Here is a 22,511-nt window from a genome sequence, read left to right on the forward strand (position 1 = left end):
TCTCCACTGCCTTCTCCTATAAATAGGGTATGTTTTTTTCAGAAGTCTTGTCATTCGTTCATGTAATAAAGTCAGCCCAACTTGCTCCTATCTTCAGTGCGTACATCCTCAGAATCTCAGAGCAGCCGGGGGCAGACATCTAGCTCATCCTTTACAAGCTCGTCTTTTCCAAGCTCGTCTCATCACAAGTAAGATCACATAATGGTTGTGACCCGCCGATCCTTTGCTTAGCCCTCCGCGTACTCTAGCGTTAGTCCCGGTGATCCTGATATGGCGTTTGCGTGTGACCTGAATTTGCCCAACCAGACCCCCTTGATGACCGTGAGGCCTGGGGAAAACCACCCTGAGTGCCTGATTCTTGATCCCTCGTCCTCCAGTGGCGATACTTTTAGCAGTCAGGGCTCCGACGACAGCTCTGGTTCTAACGGCAGCTCAATTTCAAGCAGTAGCTCGGGCTTTGAGTCTGTGAAGGTGGTCTCGCCAGAGACCATCCTGACCAGGGGTGGAACTGGCTCGGTTGCCCCAGCTCAGCCCCCCATTGCCGAGGCAATAGGCACTTTGGATGCGGGCCCCTCGGGTGCCGAAGTCCCTGAGGCTAGCCTGGCAGAGTCCCAGGGGGAAGGCTCTGCTTCCTCCTCTGGGGAGAAGAAAACTGCGGTCAATACCCCAAGCATCTTGACACCCAAGGTACTCGACCTGATCCGAAGTCGATACGGTAACCCCAATTACGTGGTGATGAGCGTCCCAGACAAGAATGAATGAGTGGACGCCTTTGGGGACGAGGTGGCCCTTTACAATGTAGCCTTCCAGAGTGACCTAAGGATTCCTATGCCTAAGCTAGTTAGCCCGATTCTGGATCACTAGTGCCTCGCTCCTAGCCAGCTGACTCAGAACTCATGGCAGACTGTTCTTGGATTTGAAGTGTTTGTCTCGAAGCTGGGTTAGACCGCGACGTTGGACCTATTTAGAAAGATGTTCTTAGTGAAGAGGCACACCTCAAGGTGGTACTACTTCACCAAGAGGGAGAGGGATGATCCTTACAGCGACCTGAAGATGTTTCTCAACATGCCTTCCTTGGTGAAGAAATGGAAGGAGAGGTACTTCTACGTGGCGATGGAGGGGAACCCCTTTAAGAGCAGCTAGGTCAAGCCCACCCTCTCCGTGCAGAACCGAGCACTCAAGCTCTCCCCAGCTGACCTCCAAACATATCAGATGTGTTTGGGTGGGGAGGTTGTGGATGTGCGCATGCTGCAGGATGAAGACTTCCTTCGAGAGTGGGAGCTGAGTAAAGTCCTTGGTGAGGGTCCGATCAAGTCCAGTTCATAGTGGTTCAACTCAATTTTTTATAATTTTAGCTTGTTTCCTTTACATATCCAGCTCGAGTCTTTCTTGTCTTGTAGTGGTTAACGTGAAGGTAGACAAGAAGGCCCTGGCCGCAGTGGCAGCGGAGGCAAGGAAGAAAGAGGCGACCGAGCAGGCTGCCAAGAAGGCCGACGGGAAGGGCAAGGCCTCGGTGAGCCCCAACCCAGGCGCGAAGGTTGCCACTCCCCCTGGCGTGGGTAACAAGTCTTCACCATTTATTATTAGGGGCAAGCCAGGGAAACAGATCCCCCCCCCAATCCAATATTCAGCTTGGCATGGGACTTCGGGCTCTTTGAAAGGTAAGGAGCCAGTGGGCTCTGAAGAGAAGGCGCCAGGGCAAACCGGCACACCTGACTGAGTAGGGGTAGGCACCTATGGCTAGAAGAAGAGTTCGCCCGTGGAGGAGGCGCAACAGGGCAACCCACCCAAGGTGGCCTGTTGGAGAATGGCACCGTGCTGGACCCCATTACAGCTCGGGTTTGGTGCCGTCGTAGCCGTCCCAAGAGGGACATTACCCATGTGAGGAAGTTTTCCGATATTGATTCTTGAAACAAGTCTACGCCCGGATGGGTGACGTAAGTATTTTCCTCCTCTCACTCTTTGTGCTTACTTGAGTTTCAAGTACTCATGACCCCGCTGGATCCTTCCAGGGTTTTGCTTTTACGATTGAGGCCGCTCAATGGTTTGAGAACATGGTCGTTGGTTATACCAAGGTGGACGATGAGGTAAAGTGTCTCCGGGGGGCTCCAGATGGCCATGGGTCAACTGAAGAGTGAGAAGAAAAGGCCCAATCTGAGGAGCAAAAAGAAGAGACAACGAGGAGAGAGCTGGAGAGCTGGAGTGTGAGGTCGCTAAGCAGCTCAGGATCAATAGCGGCCTTGTCAAGGAGAAGGACGCACTCCAAAGAGAGCTGGCTGAAGCTCATGATGCCCGAAAAAGGAAAGAAGCTGAACTTCTAGCTCCGATTTCTGAGTTAGAAAAGAAGCATCAGGCCGAGCTAGCGTCAAACAATGAGATCATGGCTGAGAGGTGGCTAAACTTCAAAGCTGGTTAGAAATGGCTAGTTGATGTCAATGTCTTCTCATTTCAGGCCGGCTCAGAAGATGCCATCTAGTTCGTCCTTGGCAAGGCGCCAGATTATGACTTTTCTAAATATGAGCAGTGTGCTCCTGCCCCAGCTCCTTTAGTGTAGCTTGCCGGTCAGGCCGAGGTTGGTGAAGAGGTGACTCAAGTCGACCCTAAAGTAACCAAGTGAACCACCTCTCTCCCTCCTAATCAAGCCCCCACTTTCTACAATACTGATGTTGTGTTTTTTTTTTTTCCTCCCTTTTCCCCATTGCGGGAGCGATGTAATCTTCTTTCTTCTCTTTCTTTTTTTTATAAAAATCCCATTTGGGAATAGATGTAACTTTTGAGGGTCTCTTCCCTCCTTCATTAATGGAAAAGAATACTTTTTCTTCACTCATTGTGCCTCTTCAATTTCTGTAAGGTAGTTCCATTATTCAGCTGAGCTTGATTTGGTATTGTTTGTCTTAGTATTGCGAAGCATCATGCCTAGACCTGGGCTGCAATACAAGTATGCCCAACCCGAATTGGGACTTGGTGCGGAGATGGAGCTCGCCCTTCATGCCTTAGATGTCTTTGAGTTTCCAAACTAGGGTATTGTAATATCCCGCTTCTTAAACCCGGTCTGATTTCACGATTTAATCGGTTTAACCATGCAGGAACCGAGCCAGAGGATATTAGAGCGGGCTCCTTATGGGCTATGATGGCACGGGTGACCTTAAACACCGGCTGGCCCGATAAGTCCGAGCCAGTGCCAGAAGAGGCGGGAGTGCCCAAACCGTGTACGTGCACCTACCATAAGGCTATGTACGGATAAAACAGGTATTATATCCGTATTTTAAGGTATATACGTATGCTACATCGTATGCCTGGGGTGGGGTTCGTGCCGAGGTCCGAACCCGGTCAAAATCCCAAGTTTTGGCTCTCAGGCGGGTATAACAGGTGGGTACACCCACCCACCTGAGTGATCCATCTGACACTATTCACTTAAGTAGGAATAGTATATAAAGCTTTATGATTTCTTTTCTTTCCATTTATTACCCTCGTACGTTTGGTGAGAAAAGTAAAGAGGAGAGAGAAAGGAAAGGGAAGAAGGAAGGAAGAGGAAGAAAGGAAGGATTTCAGTGGCACCGAAGCTCGATCTTGCCATTCCGGTGCCGGGAGAGTAATCTACAACTCTAGATCTACAGTTGGAGGTAAGAAAAGTTGGGTTTTACGAACGTTCACCATACCCAAGCTTTAAACCCTTGATTTGAGTATGGTTTCTTGAGATCTTGTAGATACCCTTTGAAATGATGAATCTAAGGTTTAATAGATGATTTATGTGTTGATCTTGAAGGATTTGAAGAGTTATTGACAAGATAGAAGGAGCATTGTGAGTTGGAAGTGATTTGAAGGGTTTGAAGTCATTGTTGGGCAAAGAAGGTAAGATGGCTTTCCCTCACTTGAATCTAACTTAGATCTAGGTTAAAACCTTCCTATAGGACCTTGAAGGTATGAAGAATGGGTGGGGAAAAGGCCCATTTGATTCCCCAAAGGATGGAGAAAATGGGGAAGAAACAGAGTCATTCCCGCCAAAACCGGTGGGTACAACCGGCGGGTACCTACCCGCCTAAGAGTACCCACCTGAGAAGGCAGAGGTCCCTGGCCAAACCGGCGGGTACAACCGGCGGGTATAACCGGCCGGTGGGTACCTACCCACCGGTCATAACCGGTGGGTATAACCGGTGGGTAGACAGCCCACCTGTCTTACCCACCTGTTTGGCCCCGAAGGTGATCCGTATGTCCGATCGAACCCAAATCGGACGTGTGACCTTCTTTTGACGTTCTAAACACGATTTTGACATCGGATTTCATTAATTTCAATTCTAAAATGGTGAAGTACTAACCCCTCTCAATTTTGTTAGGTTCACCAAACCCTACCCGATTCGCTCCGGATCTCACCCGTACCGAACGGGAGTCCTTGTACACAAAAAGTAAGTGGAGAGAGGACGTTTGGCCTTGTTTCAAGGCATTTGTTTGGCATTCATATAACTATATCTAATCTAGTCATGTCATCATGAATATGCTATATAGATTAGTCATTCCACACATTGATGTGCATATATGCTATATTTACTTTCAATTGCAAATTAAATGAGATGTTATATGTTGAATGTGGGCATCATGGAGCATAATGCATTGATAGACTAGATGCCGTGGTCGGCTTGGAAACGAATGCATTGGTGGCCTGTGGTATGGGACACGGAGGCACTATGCAGTCGTACTGTCATATAGGAGCATGCGGTATTAGGATTTTCACCATCCCGTGCTACGACCCTTCCCAACAGGGGTTAAGGTGTTGGGTTGCCATTTGGGGGTAAGCAGGGGTCGCGGTTGTCGGACACTGTGGCGGTTAGGCATTACGCCCGGCGAGTCAGGTAGGACAGTCGGCAACCCCGGTGGTACATTCAAGAGGGCCAATCGTACTGCTTTTAAATTGCTGGAGTCAGCACCTTTATTTCAGTTATTTACATTTCTGTTGAGAGCCGGTGGACGGCATTGTCTTTACTTTTCCCAGTACTCACGGTGGGCCTTCTCCAACAGCCCTATAGGCGTATCGCGGGAGGGAGTTCGCGGCTCGTACCCAGAGTATACGCGCACTGTGGTTGTAGTAGCACTAAAACTAAAGCCTTAGTAATGTTGTTTAGGTGGATGTGAATTAAAATGAATAGCATGGCATGTAGTGCATATGATGTGTTGTGATGTGTGGACTGTTGTGTGTGGTCCACCTCTCTACTTACTGGGCTAGTGGCTCATTCCACGTGTACACCCCCTTTTTAGATGATTTTGCAGGTCAAATATCTGAGGAGCATAGGGTGGGTCCCACAGTCGAGTTTCCTGAAGAGGACTGGTGGACCCCTGAGGAGTTTGGGCACGGCGTAGACTGCTCGTGTGAGAGCTGTGCTGCAGGACGGCAGTTATGAGGCCGAGCCGAGCTCCACCCTGGAGGCCGTGCTGATCTCCACTCTTGAGGCCGAGCTGAGCTCTTCTATGTGATGCCGAGCTGAGCACAACCATTGATGCCGAGCTGAGCTCCAGCCTTGATACCGAGCCGAGCTGTGTACTCTGATGATTTTGATGAATTCCTGTATGTACTTGATATTTGAACTTTATTCTTTTTGTGTATATATCATGCCTTCGGGCCCAAATGTATATAATTATTGTATCACCAATCGGGTATCAAGTATATGGGAGTTATTTACAGGTAAAACTTAGTCTTCCGCTGATCTAATGAACTTGTGTTAGTGAATGTATGCTGTGGTGAAATACAGTATCTGATGATCCTGGCAGGTTTGAGTTAACCGGTGTTAACTCGGTCACCGCTCCGGTTCAGGGTGAACGGGGTGTGACAGGTATGGTCTTGGTAGTGCCGAGCTTGAGCTCGGTCTTAGATGCTACCGAGCTGGAGCTCGGTCTTTATGCCTTAGATATTAAGGTCTTTAAGATGCCAAACTTGGGTCTGGTCTTGGTAGTGCTGAGCTTGAGCTCGGTCTTAGATGCTGTTGAGCTGGAGCTCGATCTTTATGCCTTAGATATTAAGGTCTTTAAGATGCCAAACTTGGGTCTGGTCTTGGTAGTGCAGAGCTTGAGCTAGGCCTTAGATGTTAAGATTATGAGTCACCAAACTAGAGTCTGGTCTTGGTAGTGCCGAGCTCAAGCTTGGTCTTTATGCCTTAGATATTAAGGTCTTTAAGATGCCAAACATGGGTTTGGTCTTTGTAGTACTGAGCTTGAGCTCGCCCTTAGATGTTGTCGAGCTGTAGCTTGGTCTTTATGCCTTACATGTTAAGATCTTGAGTCACCAAATTAGGGTCTGGTCTTGGTAATGCCGAGCTCTAGCTCGGTCTCAGATGCTGCCGAGCTGGAGCTCGGTCTCTATGCCTTAGATATTAAGGTCTTTAAGATGCCAAACTTGGGTATGGTCTTGGTAGTGGCGAGCTTGAGCTTGAGCTTGAGCTTGGTCATAGATGCTATCGATCTGGAGCTTGATCTTTATATCTTAGATATTAAGGTCTTTAAGATGCCAAACTTGGGTCTGGTCTTGGTAGTGCCGAGCTTGAGCTAGGCCTTAGATGCTGTCGATCTGTAGCTCGGTCTTTACGCCTTAGATGTTAAGATCTTGAGTCGCCAAACTAGAGTCTGGTCTTGGTAGTGCCGAGCTCAAGCTCGGTCTTAGATGTTGCCTAGCTAGAGCTCAGTCTTAGATGCTGCTAAGCTGGAGCTCGGTCTTTATGCCATCGATATTAAGATCTTTAAGATGCTAAACTTGGGTCTGCTCTTAGTAGTGCCAAGCTTGAGCTTGGTCTTAGATGCTGCCAAGCTGGAGCTTGGTCTTTATGCCTTAGATATTAAGGTCTTTAAGATGCTAAACTTGGGTCTGGTCTTGGTAGTGCTGAGCTTGAGCTCGGTCTTAGATGCTGCCAAGCTGGTGGTCGGTCTTTATGCTTTAGATATTAAGGTCTTTAAGATGCCAAACTTGGGTCTGGTCTTGGTAGTGCCGAGCTTGAGCTCGATCTTAGATGCTGCCGAGTTAGAGCTCAGTCTTTATGCCTAAGATATTAAGGTCTTTAAGATGCCAAACTTGGGTCTGGTCCTGATAGTATCGAGCTTGAGCTCAGTCTTAGATGCTACCGAGCTGGAGCTCGATCTTTATGCCTTAGATGTTAAGGTCTTTATTTCCTTAGAAGAGCTAGATATTTGGGAGAAGCTTCATAGTATATTGATCTATGGTATGCACTTGGGACAAATATATTGCTTCAAAATAGAATCTAATCCGCTCCATGAATAAATCTGAATAACTAAGTGAATAATTGAGATATGAAAGCTAAGGTGCTGACAATATAAAATTTATAAGACTAACACCCAATCGAGGGGATTTCAATGCAATCTACTAATAAAATTGTCTACTGGTAATTTTTTTTAAGATTTTCAACATTCAATGCCCTTGGTATAGCTGTACCCCCTGAGTCTACAAGTGATAACTACCAGGGTGCACCACTTTGGAGACTATGTACGGGGCCTTCCCAGTTCGCGTTTAGCTTGCCTTCACTTCTTGGGTCCGCTGCAGCTGTTTTCCTGAGGACCAAGTCACCAACTATGAATCCCTGTGGTTTGACCCTTCGATTGTGATACTGCCGGACTTTCTACTTGTAGGTTTCATTTCACACAAGTGTTTCTTATAGCTTGGCTTCGTTCTGTGAAGCTTCAAGGCTTGGGTCACCTCCACAGGGGTTAACGCTTCAGTCCAGTATGCTAATCAGAACAACGTCTCCTTTGTGGGGGTCCAAGTTGAGGTGTGATATGCCCAAAGGACACTGAGTAGCTGGTCTGCCCAATTCTTCTTCTCTCGGCCAGCCTCTTCTTTATTCCATCTAGAAGTATGTGGTTGGATTTTTTTGCCTGGTTGTTCGATTGTGGGTGTGCTACAGTAGTGTTTCGAAAATTAATGTTAAAGTTATCGCAGAAAGGCCTAAATTTTTTATTGTCAAATTGTCGACCATTATCTGTGACCAGTACCTTTGGGATACTATAGTGGTATATGACGTCGTCCCTCATGAACTTTTCCACTGCCTGCTCAGTGATTTTGGCTAGGGGATGTGCTTCCACCCATTTAGTGAAGTAATAAATAGCGATAATCAAGAATTGGACACCATCCTTTCCTTTTTTGAACTGTCCTAGGATATCCATTCCCTACATTGTGAACAGGATTGGGCAGATCACAGAGCTAAGTTCTGTAGCTGGGACATGTGGTATAAGGGAGTGTACTTGACACTTAAAGCACCGTTGGATGAACTTCATTGCATCTTGTTGTATTTTTTGCCAGTAGAATCCTTGGCACAACATCTTGTAGGCCAGTGCTCTTCTCCTAATGTGTCCCCCAAAAATCCCTTCGTGGACTTCGCGAAGTGTCTCTGTAGCTCGATTCGGGGGCAGGCACTTCAGCAGGGGCCAAGATATTGCCCTTTTGTAAAGTGTTCCACCTTGGAGGGTATATTTAGCTACCCTCCTTTTGACTGCCCTTGCTTCGATCTGATCTCCTGGGAGATGCCCGTCTCGTAAATAGTCTACAATAGGGTCCATCCAGGTTGGTCCGACTTTCTACGTATTGCTGCACATCAATTCTTACTCATAGGTAGGTTGGTCTAGTACCTCAAAGTATATCGAGCTTACATAGTCCCTGAGTTCTACTGTAGCTAGTTTGGAGAGGGCATCTGCTACTGTATTTTCCCCCTGCGGGATCTGTACCATTGTGAACTTGTTGAAATTGGGCACCAGACGATGCACTTCTTTCAAATATTTGGCCATTCTCTCTTCTTTGGCCTCGTATTGCCCATTGACTTGGTTCACAATTAGTTGGGAGTCACTATGTGCGATCAGGTCGTCCGTCATTACAACTTTTGTAGTTTGATTCCCGTTATCAGGGCCTCATATTCTGCATCATTATTTATTGTGGGGAATACAAATCTGAGGGCGTACTATATCGTAAATTACTCAGGGCTTTGCAGCACAAGTCCTGCGCCGCTCCTTATTGTGGTGCTGGATCCATCAACAAAGAGTTCCCACTTTTGGTTCGGCTATGCCTCAGGCTCTGCTGCTTCTACCATCTGCGTACATTCTACGAAGAAATCAGCCAATGCCTGACCCTTGATTGTACTTCTCGGTCGAAATTCAACGTTGTGCTCACTTAACTCGACAGCCCAACTCACCATACGTCCTGCTATGCTGGGGTTGTGAAGTGACTTTCTTAGTGGTTGATCAGTTAGTACAACTATGCTGTGTGCTTGGAAGTAGGGTCTCAACTTTCTGGCTGTCGCGACCAATGCTAGTGCAAACTTCTCAATTCTCTGGTACCTTGTCTCCACTTCCAGGAGCACATAACTCACGTAATAGATGGGCCTCTGGGTCTTTCCCACCTCTCTCACGAGGACTGCGCTAATGGCTACCGTGAAGGTAGCGAGGTAAAGCTGTAGCTCCTCTCCTGGCTATGGCTGGCTTAGCAGAGGGGGCCTAGTTAGGCAGGCTTTGATTTCCTCAAAAGATGCTTCGCATTCCTTCGTCCAGCAAAATTGATGTTGACCTTTTCCTCCTTGTAGTAGCTTGAAGAAAGGAAGACACTTATCCTCAGCTCGGGATAAGAACCTGTTCAGTGTGGCCAGGCACCCCATCAGTTTTTGAACTTCATGAATGTTTCTTGGCGGACGCATTTCTTGAATGACCTCAATTTTGGAGCGGTTTGCCTTTATTCCCCTTTGTGATACTAAGAAGCCCAGGAATTTCCCAAAGGTTACTCCAAATGCACACTTGGTAGGATTTAGTCTCATTTGGTTCTGTCGTAGGACATTGAAGGCCTCCTTCAGATCTAACACATGATCGGTGCCTTTCATGCTCTTAACCAGTATATCATCAACGTAAACTTCCATATTTCTTCTTATCTGGCTTCGAAACATTGTATTCACCATTTTCTGGTAAGTGGCTCCGGCATTCTTTAGGCCAAAAAGCATTGTAGTGTAGCGGTAGTTTCCCTGAGTGGTGAGGAAAGCAGTTTTCTCCTCATCTTCCACCTTCATCTTTATCTGATTATAGTTGGAATATGCGTCCATGAAGGTCAGCATTTCGTGGTCTGCAGTCGAGTCTATAAGGGAGTCAATCGGGGGCAAAGGATAGTAGTCTTTGGGACAGGGTTCAGGTCGGAGTAGTCTATACATATCCTCCACTTTCCGTTGGACTTTGGAACCATGACCACATTGGCTAACCAGGTCGTGTACTTTACTTCCCTCACAAACCCCACGGCTAGGAGTTTGTCAACCTCCTCGTTGATGAAGGTGTTTCGCTCAATCGTGAAGTTCCTGCGCTTCTGCTGGACAGGCTTAAAACTAGGGTTAACGTCCAGACTGTGCTCAACTACGGCCCTGGAGATGCCTAGCATATTAGAAGCTTTCCATGCAAAAATATCAGAGTTTTCACCGAGGAATTTTAAAATCTCATCACGGCGTTGGGAGCTCAGCAATGCTCTGAGCTAAATAGTTTTTGATGGCTCGGCCTCAGTGATTAGGATCGTAAGCAGCTGTTCAACTGGCTCAGCTCGGGTCAGGAGGCTTTCATTTCGGTAATCAATAATTTCTACCATACATGCTAGGCCTGAACATAGTTTCTTGACAGAATTTATGAAGTTCGCATAGCATTCTCGGGATTCCTCTGGCTGGACTTGCATTCCCCGACTCCACTGCTGGTGGAGAATTTGACTTTCATGTGCTTAGTGGACACAATTTCCCCAAGGCCATTGAGTCCAGGTCGGTTAAGGATTGCATTATAAGGTGAGGCAATCTTGACGACCATAAAAGAAACCGTGGTAGTGGCTGTTTGAGCTCCCTGTCCGATGGTCACAGGTAAGTCTACAACTCCTTCTAGCTCTGCTGGCGTACTTGAAAATTCGTACAAGGGTCTTGGGGCTGGCTTTAAGGCATTTATGCTAAGCCCCAGTTTTACGAAGGCTTTGTAAAACAGAAGGTCAACAGAGGCTCCTGTGTCCAATAGGACTCTGTGGAAGGGGTGGCTGGCCACCACTAATTGAACTACGATAGTATCATTGTGATGCCAGTTCAACTCTTCCAGATCTCTGTCAGAGAATGTAATGGGTGGATCCGTTCTGAGGGCTTTGACTGGCTGTTCCGTGATGCATATGAACCGTGCGTGTGCTTTGGATTTTTTGACTGATTCCGTCGTGGGTCTACCCATGATTGTTAGAATGGATGGACCCATGAGATGGTTATCATACGAGTCAGCTCGGTTCACGGTTATATCCTTAGGTAGCTCGGCTTTATCTCGGCTTGGATCGGCATTGTCTCTCCTCAGCTCGGGCCAGTTCCCATCATATTTCTGCTTCAAATACTTGTTAAGGTATCCACCCGTGATGAGCTCATCAATTTTCCTTTTTAGAGACTTGCAGTCTTCAGTGTCATGTCCATGGTCACAATGGTACCGATAGTACCGGTTGGGGTTCCTCTCCTCTGGTTTAGCCATTATTGGCCTGGGCTAGCGAAAATACTTATGATCTTGGATCTCTAAGAATAGGTTTATTCAGGAACGATCAAGTTCATATTGCTTGGGCTCAACTATGTTATACGACCGATTTATCCTGTTCTTCTTCAGCTCGCAAGAATCGTCCCTAGGCCTCAAAGGCCTTTTCTTCTCCTTCTCTAAATGATCACCTCTGTCAGCTATTCCTCTGGAGGCCAGGACTTCCTCCATATTGGAGTATTGATTGCACCGTCTCAACAGCTCGGGCATTGTTTCTGGAAAGTCAAGGGCTAGAGACTGGACCAGATCAAGGTGCATTACCCCGTTGCACAACGTGTTATACGCCACTTCTTTTGGTAGGTTTTTTACCTCCAACGTTGCCTTGGTGAATCGAGTAAGGAATTCTCTTATAGTCTCTCTTGCTCCCTGCCTCATGTTCATCACGTTTTACGAGTTTGCTTTTGCTTCATACTTGCTTGGAAATGTGTGAGGAATGCTCTTGTCAGCTCTTCATAGCTACGGATGGACCAGGGCCGCAAGTTCGACATCCACACCAGCGCAGCTCCTTTTAATGAGGCTGCAAAGGCTCCGTAGAGAATAGCATCTGACCTGCCATGAACTATCATGGCTGAGCTGTAATACAGAAGATGTATAGGGATCTGTGGTGCCATCATATCCATTAAAGATGGATATCACGAAATTTGGGGGCAGCTCGACGTCTATCAATTCGTCGAATAGTGCATTATGGGCCGGAGTTACAGTTATGTCGGTTGGGTGCCTTTGCCTCTGCATTCCTTCTACTCGCTCAGTGAGGCACTAGATGCAGCTCTCTAGGTCATCCCTTCTCTTCTCAGCTCAGTGATCTAGGGAGCGGCGTGCCCTTTGGGCTCTTCTAGGGCTTCTTCCTCTGTCTTAGTGACCACCAGGCCGACCCTGACCTTGCCGTGGTGTGCCTTTGGTCGGCCTGGTGGGCGAGCTCTGACCTCCATGGGGCGGATCTTGTCGAGCTGTCATCTGGGAGTTCTCGCGTTCTTCTCTATGCGGACACGCACCTCTAGTGAGTCTTTGAGGCCATAGCCTGCGTCTTCCTACCCTGGGTGGGGATCTATGGGCATTATGTGTCTCTGGACTCCGGTGACGTGAGGAATGATGAGCTCTCCCATTTTAGGCAGGAATGGGACCTTGCCGACGCCCCTCGGTAGGAGACAGGGGTGGTACTGAATGAACAATGCGTGATGTTCTGGTGGACCCCCTTCTAACTGTTGATTGAGGGGTGACACTGTTGTCAGGAGATTCGTCATGGGGTTGTCTGTCCGGAACAGGCCTATGAGACTGAGCTGAACGATTCTGTGGCACAGGAAGTGCCGAGCCGAACTGACATATGAAGTCCTGCACCAGTGTTTGTCGCTAACACCTGTAGCTGCAGGCTCTGCATCTGCTCTTCCATATTCGGGTGAGTTACCCGCTGATCTCCCTCTCCCTGGGCAACTTGCGCATTATGATGAGTTTGCTGGGGCCCTTGTGGAGGGGTCCCCGCTGGGACATTCTCCTGTTCTGCCATTGGAGGTGAATGAGGATGTCCAAGTGGTAAATCATGAGCGGACTTTACTCGCGTTATTGTAGAAGAAACGACTTTCTCACTTCTTAGTTGCATTGATCCAAGGTAGCTTTTTGTAACGTTTCCCACAGACGACGCCAATTTGATGTGACCAAAATTGACTAGATGATCTTCCCTGCAGTTTCTGGTGCTCCAACTGACCTGCATAGAAAAGAGAGGACAGGGGAGAGCCAGGCTGACCCGACAGGGGACTCTCCGATGCCTAAGTCAGATCTTTCCACAGCAGATGCTCAAGAGAGCTTTTTCAAATAAAGAAGTCCTCGATCCCTTTTGAGGGAGACTTATCTTGATATTTATAGGTTGTTGATGGAGGGAGGATGGGAGACGTTTGTGGAGAGTCCTGTTAGGCGTAGAGCCTCGAGGGTAATGGCTCTCCAATACTGGGAATATTCCAGATCCTAGGGTATACCAGGGGAATATTCCCCTCTTATCTTGGAAATGCCAACCGCGTGAGAGGTAGATGTCTCTGGTGACGTGTAGTGGATAGAGTCCTATCCTTGTGAATAGGGATTACGTTTCTTGAATGTAAGAGTGGACGAGAGCACGTTTCTGGGAACCTTGTTGTTGGCATCAGGCCGAGGTGACAGCATGGCCAGATGAGATGCCGAGGTGACAGCTCAGACTGATGAAGGGCTGAGGTGGCAGCACGGTTTGATGGAGGACCGAGGTGGCAGCATGGCCTGATGGAGTGCCGAGGAGGCAACTTGGGCTGATGAGATGCCAAGGTGATAGCTCGGGCTGATGGAGGGCCGAGGTATCAGTGCAACATTGGTCAGGACGCTCCTTGCCCAGTTAGGGAGAAATGCCCTCATCACTACTATTCTCAGCTTTAGGTTGTGTTTGGTAGCCAAAAAATGAAAAGAAAAAAGAATCTAGAAAAGAGAAGAAAAGAATAGAAAAGAAATGAAATGGTAAGAAAATAAATAAAGTATATATATTTAGTTACCACTGGAAGAAAAGAAAAGAAAAGTTGTGTATTTTCTTGTGTTTTTGGCAGCAAAAAAAACTTCACCACTCCCAAGTTGAATTTTGAAATTCTAAAAAGAATCTTATCTTGCTTACATGTCAAGCACAATAAGAATTTCTTAAACAAACTTTTATTTTCTTTTCTTGGCTACTAAACACAGCCTTATTGAGACACCGAGATTGTTGTCTGTTGTTTGTGTTATTTCTCCCATCTTTCTTTTTTCTGGTCCTACTATGTTCAAGCCTAGGAGAGAGCCTTTTCTTTCTGTATTTGATTCCGCAAGCATTATAGTGGGACTGTGTAAACAAAAAAACAAAAAACAAAACCCAATGATCAAGATAAAAAACATAACCCAATAAACCCTCAATAGCAGAATAAAAGGAAAAAAAGGAAAATTTACATCCACCTCCCTTCGTGTTTGCCTTTATTACATCATCCCTCTTGAGTTTCGTTTATTACATTTAAACCCAAAAGTCTAATACCGTGAAACTGGTGTTAATTTTGAAATTGAAAAGACCTAACTACCCCTTCACTGATTTACCCAACCTCTCCTTTTCTTTCAATCTTCCACACAGAAGTACCAATTTTCAAGTGTATATGAAGATGGGTCTCTCTAGTTTCATGGTGGTTCTGATGTTGGGTTTGTTGATGGATTCTTCTATTGCTCAGGCTCGCTCCCATAGCCGCTCCACCATCACACACTCCTACTTCCGCTCCCGCTCCCGCTCCCGCTCTAGCAGTTTCACCCCGCATGGACACCTTCTACGGCTACACCGGTGCACGCACCCTCTCCCACTCCCACATCACCTCCGAAAACCGCTCCTGCTCCCACTCCAGTGTCGAAATTGTTTGCGGTGGCTCCATCTTCAACTACTCCAAGCACCGACCCACCTCCCACGCCACCTGTCTCTCCTTCTAGTTCACCTCCACCGAGCTCTGTGAAGGCTCCTCCTCCTTCTTCAAGCGCTCTCTACGCTCTCAAAGTTGTCCATGGAGACTCCGACACCACCGTCTGCTGCCAGATCTTTCGCGAGATTGAAATCCTCCGACGTACGGACTCTCCCTACATAATCTAGAGCCATGGAATTTTCGAGAAACCCTTCGGCGATACCACGAACCTATGGAGTACACGGCAGCAATTCTTTCCTTAAATCCATGGAACCCTCTCAGAGATCTCACTCTCCACCATCGCTCGCCAACTCCTCAACGGTCTTCACTACCTTCACTCCCAGAAAATCGTTAACAGATGCATCAAACCTGCAAATTTGTTAGTGAATCAGAAGATGGAGGTCAAGATGGCAGACTTCGGGTCAGCAAAATATCTATTCGAATTACAACGGTTACGCTGCGGATATCTCTGGAGCTTAGGGCCTACACTATTGGAGCTCTACATGGGTCACTTCCCCTTGCTAACTCCTGAGCAGAGACCCGATTGGGCCACTCTAATGTGTGCCATATGTTATGGAGAACCACCGAGCTTGCCTGAGAGTGCCTCGGAGGAGTTTCAGAGCTTCATCAATTTTTGTTTGCAGAAGGATTCCAACAAGAGATGGACAGTCTCACAGCTCTAATCACACCCTTTTATCTCCAAGGATCTGAAAATTCATCATTTAAAATCATCCTGAGTTGCCCCTTTTTTATTTTTTTTGGGCATGAACGGTAGGATTTTTTTATCAGCTCTGAAAGCCGAAGAACAAACAAATTTCGAAGGCCTTTCCTTGCCGGACAACTGATTTCGGTGACCTATGTCCAAACCAAGGAGTGGCCGGACTCTTTGGTTCGTTGGTAGGTTAAAGAAACAGGGAAGGGTATTATGCGGATTAAATAAAATATAGCTCAAGTTAACGGATTAGACCTCAAGCCAGTTTCACGGTGTTAGATTTTTGGGTTTAAATGTAATAAATGAAACTTGAGGGGATGATGCAATAAAGGCAAACGCAAGGGGAGGTGGATGTAAATTTCCCTAAACAAATGAGGTTTAGAATATTGGAATTTTGTGATCACCTTAGGTCCAGCTAATCTGCCTCTCCACAAAGGGGTTTTTGTAGTCCTGTAATCAGAATAGCAGCGATCTTTGCCTTCTTCCAATGAAACGCGTCGACACAACTGCTATCAACAAAAGGGTGCTTTTTGAATCAAAGCGATTTTGAATGGTGGATCTTCCGACCTGGATTAGGTTTTGCAGCTACAAACCCACATGGTGCCTCTACTTTTCTCTCATCTGATCTTGGCTATCTACGTTAACAGGGACACTTGTCTCCAGATTATGGGGAATTGCACATAACTGCACCTTGAGAGAATTGGCGAGGACCTGGATCCATCAATATTACCGTTTGAGTCGGCTAGTTGTGGGTTTGAGTTCGCACACCCCACTATTCCTTATTAGTCTTGCAAAAGGAGTGCTTGTCGTATGGGGGTATAGTGCACAAGTTCCATCCTCGGAACATGGGTCCCTACAAGGTCTTGAAGTGCATTGGCACTAATGCTTACATGCTAGAGCTACCTCCTACTCTGAAGATCAACAATGTCTTCAATATAGCTGATCTGACGGTATATTTGGGACACCATTCTGATGACGGTGACACTGAACACACCCTCAAACTTCCTCAATTTGCAAACCCTAAAGATGATGTCATTGAAGATGTTCTCGACAACAAGTTCACCTTGGATCCATGCCGATGACTTTCAATGCCTTGACACGGACCTCTATGAGCACTACATCTCCCTTACCCATTCATCGGAGTTGAATGATTCTAAGAAAGGGAGAGTTGATGTAGGTGCACATTATGGAAGGAAATATGAGAGGAAGAAGGGTCCAGCCTTAGTCCACCTGAGTAGCTAGGGTCCAGCCAAGAAGCCAGCCAAACCCCTACTTGGTCCACCTGAGTGGCTAAGTACAAATAAGGGCCAATTGGGCCCATCGGTTAGGGGAATAATTAGTAGTTGTTTTAATTAATTAGTGGGCCATTGGGCCCATCGAGTTGAGTAAGTGGTATGTCGAGTCCAAATTGTCTTAGAACTCTATTTGTTTTCCACATAGGTTTATTATTCTTAATCCAATTTTGAATTCTTAGCTGTAGTAGGAGTGTCTAGTCCTATTGAAAAACTAGCTCCTAGTAGTAGTTTGATTGCTATTCTACCCTATATAAATAGAGGAGTCTATGTACTCATAATTGCAGATTTGAATGAATGAATTATTGAGTGATTACTTTTTAGCTTAAAAAGCCGTTATTGAAAGGTGAGATGCCTAAACATTTAAGGGGCGTGATACCCAAAACCTGAGGGATGAGATGCCCATTCTTTTATTCTCTTTCACCATTCTCAACCCTCTATCGATTCTTTTTTTTCTATTTTTATTTTCTGTTTATTGTTATTAGAAGTTCAGACCTGTTAAAGCATACAAAATCAGAATAAGCCAGCCAAAGAGTTCTTGTTCTTGAAGCCAATTGACTCTCATTGCTACCCAAGTTTGAGATCTGATCTGCAGATCCTTTGGAGGATTGGTTCTATACTCTAAGAAGATCAATCGATCCTCTCTTAAAGGTTATCTGAAGAAGACAAGTTGTTGTTCTTGTAGAATTCTTCACATTCTCTCTCCTAGGTCTGAAAATCAAGAAAACGCATAACTTCATAACCAACCGTCAGAAGCCCTTCATATTTGGATGTTTTTGTACCCTCCCTAGGGACTATCTACACCCAAAAGTACAACTCAATTGGACTCCCACAAACCTGGCCGTACATTTCTCTCTCTAGCTCTATAGAAGGTCTTTCTCTCTTTTATCAGGTTGGGTTTTGGGCTAGTTTTGCTCCTGTATGGGTATTGTATCCTTGGGGGTTTATTTGATAGTCTTATTTCTTGGTGTCCTGCTCCTATTTATATTGTTTGGGGTTATAAACTGCTGCGGTAGCTTCTTGTAATCTACTCCTGTATTACACCCACTCCAAAGACCTTTCATTCCTTGGAGCAATATCGTATGGTTCAAAGGGCACATCCCCTGCCATAGCTTCACCGCCTGGTGGGCCCTCTCCTACTGTCTCCCCATGCAATCTTTCCTAAATTTCTGTCACATCTAGGTCTCTACCTCCTGTTGTTTGTGCTGGAATGGTATTGGAGATGTTGACTATCTTTTCTTCTCCTACCCCTTCTCTACTTCCATCTGGAAAAGGGTCCTCCTATCTTGCTGGCCCTCCACCCGCCCCATCCTCCCCCTTTCCCGTGAATGGATTTGGGTAGATATGACGTTTAGAGGTTCCTCCATATGTGACATTGTTGGAAAGTTAGCCTTTTGCACCACCATTAACCATCTTTAGATGGAAAGGAATCTTCGTAGATGGACCCCCAACTCTCATTCATTGGAAAGGATTTGGAAAGCCATCTACTTTGATGTTTATTCCAGGCTCATATCACTCCATCACTGTTTGGTTTGCGACACCCCAAGGAACAAGCTCATGGTCTCCTTGCACCATCACTCCCTCCCCCAATTGATGTCTCCCCTAGCTAGTTAGATTTGGGACTTCTTGCCCTTCCGCTCTCTCTGAGGGTTTTGTTCCTTTTGGCCCCCCATTTTTTTCTCTTCCCTTGTATATTCTTGTATTTGGTAATGAATTATTTATTCAGCCAAAATAAATAAATAAATAAATAATGAGGAAAGTCATTGTTATGCTATGCTTCATGCTCAAATCGCAAATCGATCTATTATGCAGACTACTGCTAATTCTATTACTGTTGATGGATCTACTCGTCCTAGTGATACCTCTACAGAGGTTATTAGGTGTGAACATTGTAATAAGCCATGGCATACAAAGGCAACTTGTTGGAAGCTGCATGACAAGCCTGCTGACTTTGAGGCCAAGTGTGGCCGTGGTAAATCCAAGAACAAGGCAAACCACACTGAGACTATTACTACTCCCACATCAACTGATATTGGTCTTTCTCAGGAAGAACTACAGGCTTTTCATCGAAGGTTAAAGCCCTCATTTTTCTGCCACTACATCATCACCTGCCTCTGCATCAACCTCTACCCTTTCAGGTTCCAATTTTTCCCATGAAGTTATCTATTTCAGTGGTCATTGTGGATCGGTTGTTTCCAGTCCTTAGATCATAGACTCCAGTGCCACTTAACCATATGACTGGCTCTTCCACACTTTTTTTTACCAATATTCTTCCTCTTCAGGCAAAGATAAAGTTCGAGTAGCAGATGGATTTCTCTCTTCGGTACTTGGGAAGTGTTTTTATTTGTTGCTCTCCTTCCCTTTATCCTTTGTTTTACATATTCCTAATTTCACCACTAATCTTTCAATTAGTAGTTTAACTAGTGATATAAACTACAAAGTAAACTTTCCATCCCATTGTGTTTTTTAGGATAGGGTGACAGAGAAAACGATTAGATGTCGCAAGGTGCATGGTGGTCCTTATTTGCTTGAAGATGGTTCTCTTACTACTGCTACATTACCTTCTCAGTTACATCAGCACAACTCAGCTTCTTCTCATCTTCATCAATGGCACTGCCAATTTGATCATTCTTATATAGGGACTTCATCACATGTGTTTCCTAAGTTAGTTAAAGATTGCAATAAAGATGAGCTTTTTGTGAGGCCAGTGTTGTGGCGAGACAGACTTGTTCTACATACCTTTGAATAAAATAAGTGTTTCTATATTCCATCTGGTTCATACTGATGTGTTGGGTCCCTCTCGTCGCACTTCAAGTTTTTGACATAGATGGCTTGTAACCTTTATAGACTGTCGTTCACGCACTACATAGGTTTACATAATGCAACATAAAAGTGAAGTGCTCCAGGGGTTTGGACTCAATATAATGCCATCACAAAAATTCTTCGCAGTAATAACGACAAAGAATACATTGAGGGCCAGTTCCAAAATTATCTTGCTGACAATGGAATCCTTCAGCGTACCAGTTGTGTCAACACTCATGCTTAGAATGGGGTGGCAGAAAGGAAGAATCTCCATCTCTTAGAGGTTACTCAATCCCTCATGTTTACCTGTCATGTTCTTGCTCAGTATTGGAGTGATGTTGTCCTTACAGTTACAACTGTCTACCTAATCAATCATATGCCTACATGGAGTTTGGATCTCGTTCTCCTATTGCGGTCTTGCAAGGATCCTCCTCTTTTGTTATGCCACCAAGGATCTTTGGTTGTGTCTGCTATGCTTGAGATACTCGCTCCCTAGTAAATAGGAACCACGTAGATTGCGTTGCATCTTTTTGGGATACTCTGCCACCCATAAAGGTTATAAGTGCTACCACTATTGTTTCAATCCGGGGGAGCCTACACCACAAGTTCAGAAGAAGATTGATGATCCTAATCTTCAAGCCTATCACAAGAGTGGCAGTAGAAACAAGCAAGGTGAGACCACCACCTAGGGGTGAAACAGGGTTGGGTTGGGCCAGGTTTCTTAAAACCCAAGCCCAACCCTGCGTCCTTTTTAATTGGGCCCGAGCCCGGCCCAACCCTGCCAAGGCCTTAAAAAATTCAACCGTAACCCACCCTTAGGACTGGCTGGGTTGGGTCGGGTTCTTACATCTATCCCATTTTTTTGTTTTTTTAAGATACATCTAATGCCACATTCCAACAGATTTATTAAAATTAAAATCAAAAGTTGGTTATGAGTTTATACTTTATTATATGTTGTGTATTAGGTTTTTTAAGGTAAAAATGTGAGCGGTGTGTGCATGGAAATATATTATATTATAACCTATGTTACAATGTGTATATGTTATAATTATATGTACAACTAATGATATAAAAGGAGCTATTGTAGAAGAAATGAAGGCTTTGAAGAAAACTAATAATGAGAACTTCTTGTTCTTCCTCCAAGAAAGAAACCAGTTGGTTGTAAGTGAGATTTTGTGGTCAATTAGAAGATGGATGGTAGTGTGGACAGATACAAGGCAAGATTTGTTGCTAAAGGATTCACATAGACATATGGGATTGACTACCACGAGACCCATTTTTTTTTTTGATAGTTAGGGAGGGGATGAGATAACAGCCAGGAGGCTCGAACCGGAGACCTCCTAGTGAGTGTGGGCCTTTTATGCACCACAGCTCACCAATTGGACCACGAGACCTTTGGTCCAGTTGCAAAGCTGAATATTGTCTGAGTCTTATTATCACATGCCGTTAGTTTAGGATTGGATTTGCAGCAACTTGATGCGAAGAACGCTTTTCTTCATGGAGAACTTTTTTTGGGGTGGGGCTGTGAACTAATAATTCATTACAAGTAGGAAAGAAAAGAGAAGGAATATACAAGCCCAAGGGCAAACAAAGAAAAAAGAAAGAGCCACAGGAAGGGCGGGAAAACCCTAAAGGGAGGAGAAGGGAGGCCCTAGACAACAATAACCTTGTACCTTGGGGTGTAAAAAAAGGGATGTGGGGGATCTGCCTAAGCTTGGAACATACCTCAAAGAAGATGGATCTCCAAATCCTATCAAAAGAAGGAGAGTTGGAAGTCCATCTTTGGAGATTTCTATCCATCCAGAGGTGGTTAATAGTAGCATAGAAGGCCAGCTTCCCAGTAGCGTCACAGATTGAAGAGCCAGGAAAAGTCGTATCAATCCAAATCCATTCTCTACTCAAAGGCAGAGGGCTTCTCTTACAAGGTCAACCAAATCTAAGAACCTTCTTCTACATAGAAGACGAGAAAGGGAAGTAAAAGAAGAGATGGTGAGAATCTTCAATGCCATTCCAAAAGAGGCAACAAAAGAGGGGAACAGAGATATGATGGCAATGAAGAAAGGATTGAGTGGGAAGGTAGTTAGAGAGAGCTCTCCAAACGGTGAAAATGTTCCTAGGAATGCGACCCTTGAATCAGACCACCTTGTGCCAAAGAACTTTTGGGTAAGTGGAGCAGACAAAGTTCCAAGCAGAGGAGGAGCTGGAGATTCCAGAGGGGGAAGGAGACCAAGAGATTTTGTCTCCACTAAAAATAGGTCCGCAAGGGAGGGGAGGGAGGGAGTGGGGACCACATGCCATTGGAAATGATAGAAGCAATAGGGGAGTTTCTCAGGAGCCCTAATGAGTAGATAGATCTGTCTCCGATAATGGAGGAGAGGTCTCCAGAAGGGTGCCAATTATCCAACCAGAGAGAGGTGGAGGGACCATCAAAGATGGAGTAATGAATGGCCTTAAGAGTAAGGGGACCATGATAAAAAATACTACGCCAAATGCAGGAAACATTAGAGTGAAGGAAGGCAGTCCAGATAGAGTCATTACGAAGAAAATAGGAATAGACCTAAGAGCCTTAGATGCTATTATGTTTGGAAGCAATCTTCTAAATGAGCTTGAGAGCACCAGCAGAATTAACATCCTTGATTCTACAAATGCCAACCCCCGCTTTAAGATTGGGGATCGCAAATGGAAGACCAACTGAGAGGGTAATGGAATTGGGAGGAAACAACCCCTTTTCAGAGGAAGGTGCAC

The 22,511-nt window shown here is 45.6% G+C and overlaps 1 pseudogene; it reads left to right on the top strand.

The window, feature by feature from the left end:
* The first annotated feature begins 270 nt into the window (after positions 1 to 270).
* Positions 271 to 16,040, top strand: LOC122069004 (annotated as a pseudogene).
* Positions 16,041 to 22,511: the final 6,471 nt, after the last annotated feature.

This window comes from Macadamia integrifolia, unplaced genomic scaffold, assembly GCF_013358625.1.
Source record: "Macadamia integrifolia cultivar HAES 741 unplaced genomic scaffold, SCU_Mint_v3 scaffold516, whole genome shotgun sequence".
Taxonomy (NCBI): domain Eukaryota; kingdom Viridiplantae; phylum Streptophyta; class Magnoliopsida; order Proteales; family Proteaceae; genus Macadamia; species Macadamia integrifolia.